The sequence below is a fragment of the Danio rerio genome, chromosome 5 (assembly GCF_049306965.1).
Source record: "Danio rerio strain Tuebingen ecotype United States chromosome 5, GRCz12tu, whole genome shotgun sequence".
Taxonomy (NCBI): Eukaryota; Metazoa; Chordata; class Actinopteri; order Cypriniformes; family Danionidae; genus Danio; species Danio rerio.
The window spans coordinates 45,132,892-45,142,492 of NC_133180.1; positions in this window are offsets into that span (position 1 = coordinate 45,132,892).

Genomic DNA, 9,601 nt, shown 5'->3' on the forward strand with positions numbered 1-9,601 from the left:
GTTGTTAGCATGATTTTAGCATGAATTAGCATGTGACTAGCATGATTCTAACATTAATTAGCATGTGACTAGCAATATTCTAGCATGAATTAGCATGTTACTAGCATGATTCTAGCATGAATTAGCATGTTACTAGCAATATTCTAACATAAATTAGCATGTTGTTAGCACAATTATAGCATGAATTAGCATGTTGTTAGCATGATTCTAGCATGGATTAGCATGTTACTAGCATGATTCTAGCATGAATTAGCATGTGACTAGCATGAATTAGCATGTAACAAGCATGATTTTAGCATGAGTTAGCATGTTACTAGCACAATTCCAGCATGAATTAACATGTTACTAGCATGATTCTAGCATTAATTAGCATGTAACAAGCATGATTCTAGCATGAATTAGCATGTACCTAGCATGATTTTAACATGAGTTAGCATGTTACTAGCATGATTTTAGCATGAATTAGCACGATTTTAGCATGAATTAGCATGTTGTTAGCATGATTCTGGCATGAATTAGCATGTTACTAGCATGATTCTAGCATGAATTATGTTGTTAGCATGATTCTAGCATGAATTAGTATGTTACTAGCATGATTCTAGCATGAATTAGCATGTGACTAGCATGATTCTAGCATGAATTAGCATGTTGTTAGCACGATTCTAGCATGAATTAGCATTTGACTAGCATGATTCTAGCATGAATTAGCATGTGACTAGCATGATTCTAGCATGAATTAGCATGTTGTTAGCATGATTCTAGCATGAATTAGCATGTTACTAGCATGATTCTAGCATGAATTAGCATGTTGTTAGCATGATTCTAACATGAATTAGCATGTGACTAGCATGATTCTAGCATGAATTAGCATGTTGTTAGCATGATTCTAGCATGAATTAGCATGTTACTAGCATGATTCTAGCATGAATTAGCATGTTGTTAGCATGATTCTAACATGAATTAGCATGCTACTAGCATGATTCTAGCATGAATTAGCATGTTAGCATGATTCTAGCATGATTTAGCATGTTACTAGCATGATTCTAGCATGAATTAGCATGCTACTAGCATGATTCTAGCATAAATTAGCATGTTGTTAGCATGCTTCTAGCATGAATTAGCATGTTACTACCATGATTCTAGCATAAATTAGCATGTTGTTAGCATGATTCTAACATGAATTAGCATGTGACTAGCATGATTCTAGCATGAATTAGCATGTTGTTAGCATGATTCTAGCATGAATTAGCATGTTACTAGCATGATTCTAGCATGAATTAGCATGTTGTTAGCATGATTCTAGCATGATTTAGCATGCTACTAGCATGATTCTAGCATGAATTACTAGCATGATTCTAGCATAAATTAGCATGTTGTTAGCATGCTTCTAGCATGAATTAGCATGTTACTAGCATGATTCTAGCATGAATTAGCATGTTGTTAGCATGATTCTAACATGAATTAGCCTGTTACTAGCATGATTCTAGCATGAATTAGCATGTTGTTAGCATGATTCTAGCATGAATTAGCATTTCACTAGCATGATTCTAGCATGAATTAGCATGTTGTTAGCATGATTCTAGCATGAATTAGCATGTTGTTAGCATGATTCTAGCATGAATTACCATGTTGTTAGCATGATTCTAGCATGAATTAGCATGATTCTAGCATGAATTAGCATGTTGTTAGCATGATTATAGCATGAATTAGCATGTTACTAGCCTGATTCTAGCATGAATTAGCATGTTGTTAGCATAATTCTAGCATGAATTAGCATGTTACTAGCATGATTCTAGCATGAATTAGCATGTTGTTAGCATGATGCTAGCATGAATTAGCATGATACTAGCATGATTCTAGCATGAATTAGCATGTTACTAGCATGAATCTAGCATGAATTAGCATGTTGTTAGCATGATTCTAGCATGGATTAGCATGTTACTAGCATGATTTTAGCATAAATTAGCATGATTCTAGCATGAATTAGCATGTTGTTAGCATGATTCTAGCATGAATTAGCATGTGACTAGCATGATACTAGCATGAATTAGCATGTGACTAGCATGATTCTAGCATGAATTAGCATGTTGTTAGCATGTTGTTAGCATGATTATAGCATGAATTAGCATGTTGTTAGCATGATTCTAGCATGTTACTAGCATGATTCTAGCATGAATTAGCATGTTGTTAGCACGATGCTAGCATGAATTAGCATGTTGTTAGCATGATTCTAGCATGAATTAGCATGTTGTTAGCATGATTCTAGCATGAATTAGCATGATTCTAGCATGAATTAGCATGTTGTTAGCATGATTATAGCATGAATTAGCATGTTACTAGCCTGATTCTAGCATGAATTAGCATGTTGTTAGCATAATTCTAGCATGAATTAGCATGTTACTAGCATGATTCTAGCATGAATTAGCATGTTGTTAGCACGATGCTAGCATGAATTAGCATGATACTAGCATGATTCTAGCATGAATTAGCATGTTACTAGCATGAATCTAGCATGAATTAGCATGTTGTTAGCATGATTCTAGCATGGATTAGCATGTTACTAGCATGATTTTAGCATAAATTAGCATGATTCTAGCATGAATTAGCATGTTGTTAGCATGATTCTAGCATGAATTAGCATGTGACTAGCATGATACTAGCATGAATTAGCATGTGACTAGCATGATTCTAGCATGAATTAGCATGTTACTAGCATGATTCTAGCATGAATTAGCATGTTACTAGCATGATTCTAGCATGAATTAGCATGTTGTTAGCTTGATTCTAGCATGAATTAGCATGTTACTAGCATGATTCTAGCAATTAAAAATCAAGCATTTAATTTGCATGTTGTTAGCAAGATTCTAGCATGAATTAGCATGTTACTAGCATGATTCTAGCATGAATTAGCATGTTGTTAGCATGATTCTAGCATGAACTAGCATGATTTTAGCGTGAATTAGCATGTTACTAGCATGATTTTAGCATGAATTAGCATGTTGTTAGCATGATTTTAGCATGAATTAGCATGTGACTAGCATGATTCTAACATTAATTAGCATGTGACTAGCAATATTCTAGCATGAATTAGCATGTTACTAGCATGATTCTAGCATGAATTAGCATGTTACTAGCAATATTCTAACATAAATTAGCATGTTGTTAGCACAATTATAGCATGAATTAGCATGTTGTTAGCATGATTCTAGCATGGATTAGCATGTTACTAGCATGATTCTAGCATGAATTAGCATGTGACTAGCATGAATTAGCATGTAACAAGCATGATTTTAGCATGAGTTAGCATGTTACTAGCACAATTCCAGCATGAATTAACATGTTACTAGCATGATTCTAGCATTAATTAGCATGTAACAAGCATGATTCTAGCATGAATTAGCATGTACCTAGCATGATTTTAACATGAGTTAGCATGTTACTAGCATGATTTTAGCATGAATTAGCACGATTTTAGCATGAATTAGCATGTTGTTAGCATGATTCTGGCATGAATTAGCATGTTACTAGCATGATTCTAGCATGAATTATGTTGTTAGCATGATTCTAGCATGAATTAGTATGTTACTAGCATGATTCTAGCATGAATTAGCATGTGACTAGCATGATTCTAGCATGAATTAGCATGTTGTTAGCACGATTCTAGCATGAATTAGCATTTGACTAGCATGATTCTAGCATGAATTAGCATGTGACTAGCATGATTCTAGCATGAATTAGCATGTTGTTAGCATGATTCTAGCATGAATTAGCATGTTACTAGCATGATTCTAGCATGAATTAGCATGTTGTTAGCATGATTCTAACATGAATTAGCATGTGACTAGCATGATTCTAGCATGAATTAGCATGTTGTTAGCATGATTCTAGCATGAATTAGCATGTTACTAGCATGATTCTAGCATGAATTAGCATGTTGTTAGCATGATTCTAACATGAATTAGCATGCTACTAGCATGATTCTAGCATGAATTAGCATGTTAGCATGATTCTAGCATGATTTAGCATGTTACTAGCATGATTCTAGCATGAATTAGCATGCTACTAGCATGATTCTAGCATAAATTAGCATGTTGTTAGCATGCTTCTAGCATGAATTAGCATGTTACTACCATGATTCTAGCATAAATTAGCATGTTGTTAGCATGATTCTAACATGAATTAGCATGTGACTAGCATGATTCTAGCATGAATTAGCATGTTGTTAGCATGATTCTAGCATGAATTAGCATGTTACTAGCATGATTCTAGCATGAATTAGCATGTTGTTAGCATGATTCTAGCATGATTTAGCATGCTACTAGCATGATTCTAGCATGAATTACTAGCATGATTCTAGCATAAATTAGCATGTTGTTAGCATGCTTCTAGCATGAATTAGCATGTTACTAGCATGATTCTAGCATGAATTAGCATGTTGTTAGCATGATTCTAACATGAATTAGCCTGTTACTAGCATGATTCTAGCATGAATTAGCATGTTGTTAGCATGATTCTAGCATGAATTAGCATTTCACTAGCATGATTCTAGCATGAATTAGCATGTTGTTAGCATGATTCTAGCATGAATTAGCATGTTGTTAGCATGATTCTAGCATGAATTACCATGTTGTTAGCATGATTCTAGCATGAATTAGCATGATTCTAGCATGAATTAGCATGTTGTTAGCATGATTATAGCATGAATTAGCATGTTACTAGCCTGATTCTAGCATGAATTAGCATGTTGTTAGCATAATTCTAGCATGAATTAGCATGTTACTAGCATGATTCTAGCATGAATTAGCATGTTGTTAGCATGATGCTAGCATGAATTAGCATGATACTAGCATGATTCTAGCATGAATTAGCATGTTACTAGCATGAATCTAGCATGAATTAGCATGTTGTTAGCATGATTCTAGCATGGATTAGCATGTTACTAGCATGATTTTAGCATAAATTAGCATGATTCTAGCATGAATTAGCATGTTGTTAGCATGATTCTAGCATGAATTAGCATGTGACTAGCATGATACTAGCATGAATTAGCATGTGACTAGCATGATTCTAGCATGAATTAGCATGTTGTTAGCATGTTGTTAGCATGATTATAGCATGAATTAGCATGTTGTTAGCATGATTCTAGCATGTTACTAGCATGATTCTAGCATGAATTAGCATGTTGTTAGCACGATGCTAGCATGAATTAGCATGTTGTTAGCATGATTCTAGCATGAATTAGCATGTTGTTAGCATGATTCTAGCATGAATTAGCATGATTCTAGCATGAATTAGCATGTTGTTAGCATGATTATAGCATGAATTAGCATGTTACTAGCCTGATTCTAGCATGAATTAGCATGTTGTTAGCATAATTCTAGCATGAATTAGCATGTTACTAGCATGATTCTAGCATGAATTAGCATGTTGTTAGCACGATGCTAGCATGAATTAGCATGATACTAGCATGATTCTAGCATGAATTAGCATGTTACTAGCATGAATCTAGCATGAATTATCATGTTGTTAGCATGATTCTAGCATGGATTAGCATGTTACTAGCATGATTTTAGCATAAATTAGCATGATTCTAGCATGAATTAGCATGTTGTTAGCATGATTCTAGCATGAATTAGCATGTGACTAGCATGATACTAGCATGAATTAGCATGTGACTAGCATGATTCTAGCATGAATTAGCATGTTGTTAGCATGTTGTTAGCATGATTATAGCATGAATTAGCATGTTGTTAGCATGATTCTAGCATGTTACTAGCATGATTCTAGCATGAATTAGCATGTTGTTAGCACGATGCTAGCATGAATTAGCATGATACTAGCATGATTCTAGCATGAATTAGCATGTTGTTAGCATGATTCTAGCATGGATTAGCATGTTACTAGCATGATTTTAGCATAAATTAGCATGATTCTAGCATGAATTAGCATGTTGTTAGCATGATTCTAGCATGAATTAGCATGTGACTAGCATGATTCTAGCATGAATTAGCATGTAACTAGCATGATTCTAGCATGAATTAGCATGTAACTAGCATGATTCTAGCATGAATTAGCATGTTGTTAGCATGATAGATAGATAGATAGATAGATAGATAGGTAGAGGTAGATAGATAGATAGATAGATAGATAGATAGATAGATAGATAGATAGATAGATAGATAGATAGATAGAGACAGACACAGACAGACAGACAGACAGACAGACAGACAGACAGATAGATAGATAGATAGATAGATAGATAGATAGATAGATAGATAGATAGATAGATAGATGGATAGATAGATAGTGTACGAGCCTGATTCAAACAAGCCAACCCCCGCCTCTCTAAGATGTTCTAATGCTGAGATATAGCTGCTGTTATATTGTTGCTAGGTTAGTCTGTTTTGTTGCTATGGAGCTGATTGACAGCTTAGACTGATGATGTATCAAAGCTTCTTGCCAGTATGAACAGTTAAAAACAACCCCCATGTCTCTATCACACTGCAGCATGACAATATCAGTCTGAACCTCTTTAATTGCAGTCTATGGGACAGTTGCTAGGGTGCAGTATCTGGTTGTTAGGGTGTGGCTAGAAAGTTAAAAGGCCATCGGTGATTGGCTGCTGGCTAGACTGAGTTAAATGAGCTCAGCCATTAGTCTGTAGGACAGTCTGATGCAGAGTTATGAGCTCACAAAGTTTGATCCCATGTAAAGTCAATGAGAGTCTTTTGCAATGGAAGTCTATGGGACGGTTTCTAGGGTCCAAAAGTGGTTGCTAGGGCGTGGCCAGAAAGTTTAAAGGTGATCAGTCATTGGCAGTTTGATAGTCTGAGTTAAATGAGCCCAGTTAGAAGTCTGTGTGACATTCTGATGCGGAGTTATGAGGTCACAAAGTTTGATCCAATGTTACGTCTATGGGATTTTTCCGACGGTCCCGGGACGTTTTTCGGAAAACCGAAAGTCGGATCAGTCGGAAAGGATATAGCAACTCGAGTCAGAATAGTTCGGAGGTCTGACCCGAGTTTGATGGTCATAGCTTGAAAGGTCTAGGTGGAGATAGAGTTTAATTTTTAGTCTCAGAAGAAGAATAACTAGACAGTAAAGTTCGTCGAGACAAACTTTGAGGCTGGCTTGACAAAGCCTGTTGGTAATAGTTTATTTAGTTTAAAAACAGTTTGAAAAAGTATAAGTAGCATGTTATTAGCATGATTCTAGCATGAATTAGCATGATTCTAGCATGGATTAGCATGTTATTAGCATGAGTGTAGTACAAATTAGCATTTTATTAGCATGATTCTAGTATAAATTAGCATGTTATTAGCATTCTTCTAGCATGAATTAGCATGTTACTAGCATGATTCTAGAATAAATTAGCATGTCACTAGCATGATTCTAGTATGAATTAGCATGCTACTAGCATGATTCTAGCATGAATTAGCATGTTACTAGCATGATTCTAGCATGAATTAGCATGTTACTAGTATGATTCTAGCATGAATTAGTATGTTACTAGCATGATTCTAGCATGAATTAGCCTGTTACTAGCATGATTCTAGTATGAATTAGCAGGTTATTAGCATGATTCTAGCATGAATTAGCATGATTCTAGTATGAATTAGCATGTTACTAGAATGATTCTAGCATGAATTAGCATGTTACTCGCATGATTCTAGCATGAATTAGCATGTTATTAGCATGATTATAGTATGAATTAGCATGTTACTAGCATGAATCTAGCGTGAATTAGCCTGTTATTAGCATGATTCTAGCATGCATTAGCATGTTACTAGCATGATTCTAGTATGAATTAGCATGTTATTAGCATGATTCTAGTATGAATTAGCATGTTATTAGCATGATTGTAGTATGAATTAGCATGTTACTAGCATGATTCTAGTATGAATTAGCATGTCACATAGCATGCTTAGGTGGTTGCTAGGGTATTCTGAGTGGTTGCAAAGTCGTTGCTAGGCAGTTGCTAGGGTGTCCTGAGTGGTTGCTAGGTGGCTGCTAGGATGTTGCTAGGGTGTTGCTAGGTGGTTGCTATGGTGTTCTGAGTGGTTGCTAGGTTGTTGCTAGGCAGTTGCTAGGGTGCTCTGATTGGTTGCTAGGTGGTTGCTAAGGTCTTGCTAGGTGGTTGCTAGGGTGTTCTGAGTGGTTGCTAAGGTGTTGCTAGGCAGTTGCTAGGGTGTTCTAAGTGGTTGCTAGGTTGTTGCTAAGGTGTTGCTAGGTGGTTGCTAGGGTGTTCTGAGTGGTTGCTAGGTGGTTGCTAAGGTGTTGCTAGGTGGTTGCTAAGGAGTCCTAAGTGGTTGCTAGGTGGTTGCTAGGGTGTTCTAAGTGGTTGCTAAGGCGTTGCTAGGCGGTTGCTAGGGTGTCCTGAGTGGTTGCTAGGTGGTTGCTAAGGTGTTGCTAGGTGGTTGCTAGGGTGTCCTGAGTGGTTGCTTGGTGGTTGCTAAGGCGTTGCTAGGCGGTTGCTAGGGTGTTCTGACTGGTTGCTAGGTGGTTGCTAAGGTGTTGCTAGGCGGTTGATAAGGTGTCCCAAGTGGTTGCTAGGTGGTTGCTAAGGTGTTGCTATGTGGTTGCTAGGGTATTCTGAGTGGTTGCTAAGGCGTTGCTAGGCGGTTGCTAGGGTGTCCTGAGTGGTCGCTAGGCCCTCACTAAGGCATTACTAGGCCGTTGCTAGGTGGTTGCTAGGCGGTTGCTAGGGTAATTTGGGTGGTTGCTAGGCAGTTTGCTAGGGTACCCTGGTTGGTTACTAGGCAAGCCTTACATACATGCTTGATAAAACATTTATACTTAGTAAGCATTTCTAGCAAGTTACAGTACTTGGCTAGTCAATATTAGCATGTAGCTAATCACTGCTAGCATGTGTAGCATTTAGGAAGTTCCGTTTGCTATCATGAGTCAAACGAGCCAATCTCCAAGTCTCTACGATGTTCTGATGCTGAGATATAGCTGTTGATGAATGGTTGCTAGGGTACTCTGTTTTGTTGCTATGGGCGAGGTTACAGAGTGCACTTGAATGTGGTTGGCTGTCTAAGTCAAATGAACCAACCCCCATGTCTCTATGACACTGCTATGCAAAGATATACATCTTGGCCTATTTTAATGGAAGTCTATGGAATCAATTTGGGGGCGTGGCTTGTGAGCTTCATTATCATATTGAGATGCTCATTGGTTGTCTGAGTCAGATGAGCCATCCCCCAAGTCAATAGGACACTGCTAAGCAAAGATATGCATGTAGGCCAGTTATTAACATGAGTCTAGTATGAATTAGCATGTTACTAGCATGATTCTTGTACAAATTAGCATGTCATTAGCATGTTTCCAGTATGAGTTAGCATGTCATTAGCATGATTAGCATATGAGTAGCATGTTGCTAGCATGATTGGCATGTCATTAGCATGTTAGAATTATAAGCATTCGATAGCACACCTAATTACATTCTATAGGACAGTTGCTAGGGTGCAGTATGTGGTAGTTAGGGGTGTGGCTAGAAAGTTAAAAGGCCATCAGTGATTGGCTGCTGGCTAGACTGAGTTAAATGAGCTCAGCCATTAGTCTCTATGACAGTCTGATGTAGAGTTATGAGCTCACAAAG